This window comes from Salvelinus sp. IW2-2015, linkage group LG18 (assembly GCF_002910315.2).
Source record: "Salvelinus sp. IW2-2015 linkage group LG18, ASM291031v2, whole genome shotgun sequence".
NCBI lineage: Eukaryota > Metazoa > Chordata > Actinopteri > Salmoniformes > Salmonidae > Salvelinus > Salvelinus sp. IW2-2015.
In genome coordinates, this window is record NC_036858.1 from 4,482,055 (window position 1) to 4,492,471 (window position 10,417).

Sequence of the window (10,417 nt, forward strand, 5' to 3'; positions counted from 1 at the left end):
GTGGTGGTGCTACTGTCTTTATATCATGCAGTGTGGTGGTGCTACGGTCTTTATATCATGCAGTGTGGTGGTGCTACGGTCTTTATATCATGCAGCGTGGTGGTGCTACGGTCTTTATATCATGCAGTGTGGTGGTGCTACTGTCTTTATATCATGCAGTGTGGTGGTGCATGCAACCAAAGAGGTAGAATATTCTGATAGAATCTCATAAGCTTCGTCTGAATGTGAAACTGCTTTCATAATGTTATCTCAATCAATACATTGTGTCGGAGTATAACATTGTCTTAATTAGCATTATGTGGTATTACACTTTCAGAATTGTTGTGCTGTTGGTAAATGCAGATATACTGTACAACATTATTTCAGCAAATGTTAAGAAACATAAGATTGGTCTGTTTGAAAACAAGCGAAAAGGGTATTCTTCTGTGCAAATGTTTTTATTCTGAAATGAACGGGGCATTTTCTTATTCTATTCAGTTGGACTTGAACTCATTAAGTTAAAACACGTTTTTCCATAGGAATGTGCACCCCCTCCATATCAGCTGCTTCTCATATAACAAAGGTCCCTCATTATTGACCCTTCTCTGTTTCCCTGCTTTCAGATTAGACCCACAGACAGGTAGCTGTCAATCAGGCTACGTAGATCAGAGCAGCAGCTATGCTAACACCATGTAATTGGTTTTATTAATCAAATATATCTGAGGTCAAGTACTCAGCAGGATGTGAAGGCTTTTTATTTACAGAGAAAGAATCTCCAACGTCTTCCTCCTTTGATCTGTGAATTTCTGGCAACGCTTGATTTCCCCTGAATGGGAACCAGTCTGCAACACTGTCCTCTCTCTTCTCAGTGTCTTCTCCTAGTGCACTGGGTAATGTAACAACACTGTCCTCTCTCTTCTCAGTGTCTTCTCCTAGTGCACTGGGTAATGTAACAACACTGTCCTCTCTCTCTCAGTGTCTTCTCATATGCACTGGGTAATGTAACACACTGTCCTCTCTCTTCTCAGTGTCTTCTCATAGTGCACTGGGTAATGTACCAACTGTCCTCTCTCTTCTCAGTGTCTTCTCCTAGTGCACTGGGTAATGTAACAACACTGTCCTTCTCTCTTCTCAGTGTCTTCTCCTAGTGCACTGGGTAATGTACAACACTGTCTCTCTCTCTCAGTGTCTTCTCTAGTGCACTGGGTAATGTAACAACACTGTCCTCTCTCTTCTCAGTGTCTTCTCCTAGTGCACTGGGTAATGTAACAACACTGTCCTCTCTCTTCTCAGTGTCTTCCTCATAGTGCACTGGGTAATGTAACAACACTTGTCCTCTCTCTTCTCAGTGTCTTCTCATAGTGCACTGGGTAATGTAACAACACTGTCCTCTCTCTTCTCAGTGTCTTCTCCTAGTGCACTGGGTAATGTAACAACACTGTCCTCTCTCTTCTCAGTGTCTTCTCCTAGTGCACTGGGTAATGTAACAACACTGTCCTCTCTCTTCTCAGTGTCTTCTCCTAGTGCACTGGGTAATGTAACAACACTGTCCTCTCTCTTCTCAGTGTCTTCTCCTGTGCACTGGGTAATGTAACAACACTGTCCTCTCTCTTCTCAGTGTCTTCTCATAGTGCCTGGGTAATGTAACAACACTGTCCTCTCTCTTCTCAGTGTCTTCTCCTAGTGCACTGGGTAATGTAACAACACTGTCCTCTCTCTTCTCAGTGTCTTCTCCTAGTGCACTGGGTAATGTAACAACACTGTCTCTCTCTTCTCAGTGTCTTCTCCTAGTGCACTGGGTAATGTAACAACACTGTCCTTCTCTTCTCAGTGTCTTTCCTAGTGCACTGGGTAATGTAACAACACTGTCCTCTCTCTTCTCAGTGTCTTCTCTAGTGCACTGGGTAATGTAACAACACTGTCCTCTCTCTTCTCAGTGTCTTCTCTAGTGCACTGGGTAATGTAACACACTGTCCTCTCTCTTCTCAGTGTCTTCTCCTAGTGCACTGGGTAATGTAACAACACTGCCTCTCTCTTCTCAGTGTCTTCTCCTAGTGCACTGGGTAATGTAACACACTGTCCTCCTCTTCTCAGTGTCTTCTCCTAGTGCACTGGGTAATGTAACAACACTGTCCTCTCTCTTCTCAGTGTCTTCTCCTAGTGCACTGGGTAATGTAACAACACTGTCCTCTCTCTTCTCAGTGTCTTCTCCTAGTGCACTGGGTAATGTAACAACACTGTCCTCTCTCTTCTCAGTGTCTTCTCCTAGTGCACTGGGTAATGTAACAACACTGTCCTCTCTCTTCTCGGTGTCTTCTCCTAGTGCACTGGGTATGTAAAAACACTGTCTCTCTCTTCTCAGTGTCTTTCCTAGTGCACTGGGTAATGTAACAACACTGTCCTCTCTCTTCTCAGTGTCTTCTCCTAGTGCACTGGGTAATGTAACAACACTGTCCTCTCTCTTCTCAGTGTCTTCTCCTAGTGCACTGGGTAATGTAACAACACTGTCCTCTCTCTTCTCAGTGTCTTCTCCTAGTGCACTGGGTAATGTAACAACACTGTCCTCTCTCTTCTCAGTGTCTTCTCCTAGTGCACTGGGTAATGTAACAACACTGTCCTCTCTCTTCTCAGTGTCTTCTCCTAGTGCACTGGGTAATTTAACACACACTGTCCGCTCTCATCACAGTGTCTTTGGGTAGTGTAACAGCATGATTTCCAACCCTAAGCAACGTAGATATAAACCACCCTGGAATGATATCGCTTTTGTCCTTCTTTAGCTTTTTCCGGATGAAAAAATAAATGAATTTTCATCAAATCGAAACACATTTTATTAGTCACATGCGCCGAATACAACAGATGTAGAACTTACAGTGAAATGCTTACTTACAAGCCCCTAACCAACCAATGCAGTTTAAAAAATACGAATAAGAAATAAAAGTAACAAGTAGTTAAATAGCAGCAGTAAAATAAAACAGCGAGACTATATACAGGGGGCACCGGTACCAGCGTCAATGTGCAGGGGCACTGGTTAGTTGAAGTAATTGAGGTAATATGTACATGTCGGTAGAGTTATTAAAGTGACTGCGTAGATAATAACAGGAGTTGCAGCAACATAAGAGGGGGGGGGGCAATGCAAATAGTCTGGGTAGCCATTTGACTAGATGTTCAGGAGTCTTATGGCTTGGGGGTAGAAGCTGTTTAGAAGGCTCTTGGACCTAGACTTGGTGCTCCGATACGCTTGCCGTGCGGTAGCAGAGAGAACAGTCTCTGACTAGGCTGGCTGGAGTCTGACAATTTTTAGGGTCTTCCTCTGACACCGCTGGTATAGAGAAGCTTAGCCCCAGTGATTACTGGCCGTACGCACTACCCTCTGTAGTGCCTTGCGGTCGGAGGCCAAGCAGTTGCCATACCAGGCAGTGATGCAACCAGTCAGGATGCTCTCGGTGTGCAGCTGTAGAACCTTTTGAGGAAATGAGGACCCATGCCAAATCTTTTCAATCTCTGAGGGGAATAGGTTTTGTCGTGCCCTCTTCACGACTGTCTTGGTGTGCTTGGACCATGTTAGTTTGTTGGTGATGTGGACACCAAGGAACTTGAAGCTCTCAACCTGCTCCACTACAGCCCGTCGATGAGAATGGGGGCGTGCCGGTCTCCTTTTCCTGTAGTCCACAATCATCTCCTTTGTCTTGATCACGTTAGGGAGAGGTTGTTTCCTGGCACCGCATGGCCAGGTCTCCGACTCCTCCCTATAGACTGTCTCGTTGTTGTCGGTGATCATTGGCAAACTTAATGATGTGTTGGAGTCGTGCCTGGCTGTGCAGCATGAATGAACAGGGAGTACAGAGAGGGACTGAGCACACACCCCTGGGGGCCCTTTTGTTGAGGATCAGTGTGGCGGATATGTGTTACCTACCCTTACTGGGGGTGGCCTGTTGGGAAGTTCGGGATCCAGTTGCAGAGGGAGGTGTTTAGTCCAGGGTCTTTAGCTTATTGATGAGCTTTGAGGCACAGGTGCTTGAACACTGAGCTGTAGTGAATGAATAGCTTTCTCACATAGCTGTTCTTTTGTCCAGGTGGGAAAGGGCAGTGTGAAGTGCAATAGAGATCGCATTATCTGTGGATCGGTTGGCAGTATGCAAATTGGAGTGGTCTAGGATTTCTGAGATAATGGTTGTTGATGTGAGACTGACCAGCCTTTCAAAGCACTTCATGGCCTACAGACGTGAGTGCTACGGGTTGGTAGTCATTTAGGCAGGTTACCTTAGTGTTCTTGGGCACAGGGACTATGGTGGTCTGCTTAAAACATGTTGGTATTACGGACTCGGACAGGGAGAGGTTGAAACTGTCAGTGAAGACACTTTCCAGTTGGTCAAGGCATGCTCGCAGTACACGTCCTGGTAATCCGTCTGGCCCTGCGGCCTTGTGAATGTTGACCTGTTTAAAGGTCGTACTCACATTGGCTGCGGAGAGCGTGATCACACAGTCGTCCAGAACAGCTGGTGCTCTCGTGCATGTTTTTGTTATTTGCCTCGAAGCGAGCATAGAAGGAGTTTAGCTCATCTGGTAGGCTCCTGTCACTGGGCAGCTCCTCGGCTGTGCTTCCCTTTGTAGTCTGAAATGGTTTGCAAGGCCTGCCACATCCGAGGAGCGCCGTAGCCAGTGTAGTACGATTCAATCTTAGTCCTGCATTGCTTTGCCTGTTTGATGGTTCGTTGGAGGGCATAGCGGGATTTCCGGGTTAGAGTCCCGCTCCTCGAAAGCGGCAGCTCTAGCCTTTAGCTCAGTACGGATGTTGCCTGTAATTCATGGCTTCTGGTTGGGGTATGTACATTAGTTCACTGTGGGGACAACATCATCGATGCACATATTGATGAAGCCAATGACTGATGTGGTGTACTCCTCAATGCCATAGCAAGAGTCCCAGAACATATTCCAGTCTGTGCTAGCAAAACAGTCCTGTATCTTAGCATCTGCTTCGTCTGACAACTTTTTTATTGATCTAGTCACTGGTGCTTCCTGCTTTAATTTTTGCTTGTAAGCAGGAATCAGGAGGATAGAATTATGGTCAGATTTGCAAAGTAGATGGTAAGGGAGAGCTTTGTGCGTGCCTCTGTGTGTGGAYTGAAGGTGGTCCAGAGTTTCTTTCCCCCTCTGGTTGCATATTTAACATGCTGATAGAAATTTGGTCAAACTTATTTAAGTTTCCCTGCATTGAAGTCCCCGGCCACTAGGAGCGCCGCCTCTGGATGAGCGTTTTCCTGTTTGCTTATGGCGGAATACAACTCATTGAGTGCGGTCTTAGTGCCAGCATCGGTCTGTGGTGGTATGTAGACAGCTATGAAAAATACAGATGAAAACTCTCTAGGTAGATAGTGTGGTATACAGCTTGTCATGAGATACTCTAACTCAGGTGAGCAAAACCTCGAGACTTCCTTAGATATCGTGCACCAGCTGTTGTTTACATATGCATAGTCGGCCACTCCATGTCTTACCAGACGCTGCTGTTCTATCCTGCCGGTACAGCGTATAACCAGCCAGCTGTATGTTGATAATGTCGTCATTCAGCCACGACTCCATGAAGCATAAGATATTACAGTTTTTAATGTTCCGTTGGTAGTTTAATCTTCCCGTAGGTCGTCGATTATTTATTCCCCCCCCCCAAAGATTGCACGCACGTTAGATAGTAGAACGGAAGGCGGGTGGGGGGGGTGGGGGGGTTTATTCGATCACCTATGAATTCTTAGAAGCGAGCCCGACCTATCTCCTCTTTTTCCCGTCGTCTCTTCAGGCAAATGACAGGGATTTGGGCCTGTTCCCGGGAAAGCAGTATGTCGGGCTCGTCTTACTCGTGAAAGGAAAAAAAGGCTTCCGCCAGTTCGTGGTGAGTAATCACTGTTCTGATGTCCAGAAGTTATTTTCAGTCATAAGAGATGGTAGCAGCAACATTGTACAAACATGTACAAAATAAGTTTTAAAAATGCATTACAAACAACGCAAGAAAACAAACATAAAAACACAATCAGTTAGGAGCACATAAAACGTCAGCCATCTTCTCCGGCGCCATTGACACAATTAGGTAATTTTGTAGTAAGTGTGGAAATGCACTTTGGTGGAGTCTAAGAATTCACTTAAACTCAGGGACAGAAAAAGTTGTTTTAAAATAAAATATTCAATCAGGGAAGGCCAACTGAAATCAGGGTCTCATTTGTAATGGTGCCCTGAGGACATCAAATTTAAAATCTACAAGATAGAATAACATGTACATTGCATATAACATCACAAACATCACAGTCATCATAAACAAATGATTCAAGTCAGTCAATGAAAACAATTGCACACCTCAGTGAACTCATTCATCATCAGGGTTTTACACTTCCCTGGTGGTACCAGGGATTTGAAATGTAAGGAATTTCACAAGTGATTTCAAAAATGTGGAGCGCTATAACTAAAAGCAGATTTACGTAGTTCGGTGGAGACCCGAGGAACCTCAAGAGTTAACCAATCCTGTGAACGGTTTTGGTATCTCATGTTTTTATCCTTTAACAATCAAGTTAGGTAGGTTGGAAGTTTGTGTAGTAGAGCTTTGTTATCAAAAAGTAAGTAATGATATGATCTACGGGAATTTAATGAGGCCCAGCCAACCTTTTAATACAGGATGCAGTGATGCATTTAACCTCTCTGGTACAAGTGCGACGGTAGCGTCCCACCGTGACAACAGCCAGTGAAATTGCAGGGCGCCAAATTCAAAACAACAGAAAGTATTACACATCATTTTAAAGATAAACTTCTTGTAAATCCAACCACAGTGTCCGATTTCAAAAAGGCTTTACTGCGAAAGCACACCATGCGATTATGTTAGGTCAGCGCCTAGCCACAGAAAACCATACAGCCATTTTCCAGCCAAGGAGAGGTGTCACAAAAGTCAGAAATAGCGTTAAAATTAATCACTTACCTTTGATGATCTTCATCTGATGGCACTCCCAGGTCTCGATGTTAGACAACAAATGTTCGTTTTGTTCGATAAAGTTAATCTTTATTTCCAAATACCTCCTTTTTGTTTGCGCGTTTAGTCCTGTAATCCAAATGCACAATGCGCGGGCACTAAGTCCAGACAAAGTCAAAATAATTCCATTACAGTTCGTAGAAACATGTCAAATGAAGTATAGAATCAATCTTTAGGATGTTTTTATCATAAATCTTCAATAATATTCTAACCGGACAATTCCTTTGTCTTTAGAAATGAAAGGGAACGGAGCTCGTGCTCATGGCTGCGCGCATGACTAAACTAAAGGCTTTCAGCCAGACCCCTGATTTAAACAGCTCTTAMTCGCTCCCCCTTCACAGTAGAAGCCTGAAACAACGTTCTCAAGACTGTTGACATCTAGTGGAAGCCTTAGGAAGTGCCATCTGACCCCATAGACACAGTATATTGGATAGGCAATCACTTGAAAAACTACAAACCTCAGATTTCCCACTTCCTGGATGGATTTCCCTCAGGTTTGTGCCTACCGTATCAGTTCTGTTATACTCACAGATATTATTTTAACAGTTTTGGAAACTTTAGAGTGTTTTCTATCCAAATCCACCAATTATTTGCATATCCTAGTTTCTGGGCCTGAGTAGCAGGCAGTTTAATTTGGGCATGCTTTTCATCGAAAATTCCGGATGCTTCCCCCTACCCTAGTGATGATAGAAAATGTCGCCTGGGATAAAGCGAAGGGCGCTATAGTAGACTACATCCAAAAGTTTAAGAGTAGTGGCTGCTGCATTCTGATAAATGGTGTCACCGTAGTCAAGAACTGTCAGGAAAGTTGACTGTACAATCTGCTTCCTGCTGTTTAGGGAGAGTRATGATCTATTTCRATAAAAGAAGCCTACTTTAAATCTCAGCCTCTTTACTAGTTCATCCGTATGTTTTTTAAACGTCRAATTATTCGCAATCCAAAAGCCCAGATATTTATAGGCGGGAACCTGCTCGATGAAAGAACCATCTAATGCATAAATGCCATCTGAAATATTTCTACAAGAATTCGAAAATAGCATGCATTAAGTTTTTCCCGCATTTACCAATTTTAAATCAACAAGGACTTTCTGCAAGGCAACAAAATCAGATTACAGCTCCAACATAGCCTGATCAGCCATTGGGGCAATAATGTCCAACAGTGCAATCTGCATACAGATTCATGTTACAGGTTTTACAGATAGACCAAATTTTGTTATATAAATAGTAAAGAGGACAGGTCCTGAAATCGACCCCTGCGGGACACCATTAGTAAAATCAAGGTAACTTGACWCCATCAAAAAGCACACATTGTGTCCTATCTGACAGGTAGTTCCCAAACCACTTGCAAGACATCTGGTCGAGGCCTATTTCAGACAACCTTTGAATTAGTAGGGGATGGTCGAGGGTATCAAAGGCCTTGGATAAGTCTATGAATATGGCAGCACAGTGATTACTATTATCTAAGCAATTTATTTTACAATTTAAGACAAGCATAGTTACTGAAACAGTGCGAGATCCAGGTCTAATACCAGACTGGTAGACATTAGGAATATAATTTTAAGTTAAAAAAAGTGCCAGTGATTCTAATATTTTTGCAAGTCAAGATAGTTTACAAATTGGGCGGTAGTTATCTAGGTCAGAAGGATACCCACCCTTTGTAAAGGGGGAGGACATGCGCCGCCTTCCAGATTTTAAGGATAGCACCCCGAAGCAATTGCTAAGTGAAAAATGTGGGTCACAGGTTCTAGAATGAGGGGGCAGAAAGCTGCAGTAGAAAGGGATCAAGTGAATCAGCTCCTGTGGATTTTTTTCACATACATTTTTTACAAAACACTTAATACATCATTGATATAAAATGGTTCAAATGAAAGAAAAAAAGAGGGAGTGCCTGGCAGTGTTTCATTCTCTGCTAATTGTTTAGGGGTGAATAAAGGACTCCCTCTAGTGGAACTTGAGGTATTTTCAAAGATAGCCAGCTGAGGCAAAATGGTTATTAAAAGCACCACAAATATAACTTTTGTCTGTAATGGGACCATAGGCTGTCAGAACCTGCTGGGGCAATGAGATCTAACTCGTGGTTCACGCATTAATTATCTGAAAGATTTCATGAAAGGAACTTAGCTTGGGCTAAGGCTAGATAGACTGATTCTACCTCTGACTGACACTCTGGCTAGAAAAGCAAAGTCAACCTACTTCTTTAATTGTGTATCTGAGAGTGGTGGACACCCAGCTAAATTCTGGAAAGTGCTCAAATCTAAAAAAATATATATTTTAAAATCTCCACCCCCTGTCTTTTACCCTTAATATCTTATATGGGGCATGCTAATCTGAAATAGAGTTAAACAGAAACATTTAAGGATCTGAATCAGAGATAGAGGACACACCTTCCCGATCATACTGTACAACCCCAGGTCACACAGGAAATGTTGCTCATTGACAGTTCTGACATTTCTCACTTTTCTGAGAAAGCTCATCGTTTTGCCATTACAAGTTTTATTTTCAGTGATGGTAAAATAGCAGTTGGCCTAGGTACCACAGAAGGCAGCTTATTTTTAAGGGTTTAATTCAGTATGTAATCTTTACCACACAAACTATACATTTGTCAAATCGTCAGTTGACCTTTGTTTTCAGAAGTCAGGTACTGCCCCTTTATATTTTCCATCTATAGTAACTGCTCATGAAGAACGATGGATCGGTTGATCTGTACAAACGCATAGTGAAACAGCTATTAATAGCCTCAATCTTTGAATGGTCGCCAGGTGATCTAATCCCACAACAAGACTAATTTTAAAGGTCCAATGCAGCTGTTTTTATCTCAATATCAAATCATTTTGGGGGAACAAGTAAGTACCTTATTGTGAATGTTTTCAATTAAAATGGTTGAAAGGAAACAAAAATAACTTCTTAGCTAAGAGCAATTGCTCAATCAAGAATTTTGCTAGGACTGTCTGGGAGGGGTCTGAGTAGAAGGGGAAAACTGAAAAATAGCTGTTATTGGCAGAGAGGTTTGGAACTCTCTTTCTTATTGGTCATTACTAATTTGCCACTTGGTGATGTCAGCATGGACGGGCAAAATATATTTTTGCCCTTCCATGGTGACATCGCCAAGTGGCAAATTTAAATAAAACACAGGTGAATAATGTTTTGGACTGCACTGGGCCTTTTTAATATAAAAATAAAATGCAGTTTTTTTTATTTTTTTATTTTTATTTATTTCACCTTTATTTAACCAGGTAGGCTAGTTGAGAACAAGTTCTCATTTGCAACTGCGACCTGGCCAAGATAAAGCATAGCAGTGTGAACAGACAACACAGAGTTACACATGGAGTAAACAATAAACAAGTCAATAACATGGTAGAAAAAAAAGAGAATCTATATACAATGTGTGCAAAAGGCATGAGGTAGGCAATAAATCGAATAATTACAATTTAGCAG